Here is a 758-nt window from a genome sequence, read left to right as displayed (position 1 = left end):
GCTGCTATATGGTTCACTGAGCCATACAACTCAATCTTCACTTGGAACCAACTAAGGGATGTTTTCTTAGCACGCTACTATCCGGTCTCCAAGAAACTAAACCACAAAGACAGAGTGAATAACTTTGTGGCACTACCAGGAGAGTCAGTTAGTAGTTCTTGGGATAGATTCACCTCATTCTTGAGAAGTGTTCCAAATCACCGTATAGATGATGAGTCACTGAAGGATTATTTCTATCGGGGACAGGATGATAATAATAAAGCGGTATTGGACACTATAGCAGGTGGATCTTATGGGAATGTCCTTATGCTGAAATTGCCGAAAAATTAGAGAAAATCTCCCGGAATAATAAAGCTTGGAGTACTAGGAAGTCTGATACAGGGAGAAACACATTCGCAGTTCACTCCACTCACAACCCAGCCACGGATGAGATTCGTGAAGAAATGGCTCAGATGAGAACTGAGCTTGGGTTGGTACTAAAACATGTCACTGGGGGTGCAGAAAAGATAAATGCAGTCAACTACTTGTCGAAACCTCCTAATGATGAATGCTATTATGCGGAAGACACTTATGCAGTAAATGAGCAGACGGGGGGGTTTCTGACCAAGCGCCCAAGGCTCAAATCAGGATAATTGGCGCCAAGGTCAAGGGAACCAAGGTCGGAACTATGGTAACTACAATCGTGAGGGTCATTATGTCAGAGATGGAAACTACAATCGCGACAACAACTTCAACAGGGGTAACTATGGTAATAGAAA

The sequence above is a fragment of the Solanum pennellii genome, chromosome 10 (assembly GCF_001406875.1).
Source record: "Solanum pennellii chromosome 10, SPENNV200".
Taxonomy (NCBI): domain Eukaryota; kingdom Viridiplantae; phylum Streptophyta; class Magnoliopsida; order Solanales; family Solanaceae; genus Solanum; species Solanum pennellii.
This window is presented reverse-complemented; position numbering follows the sequence as displayed.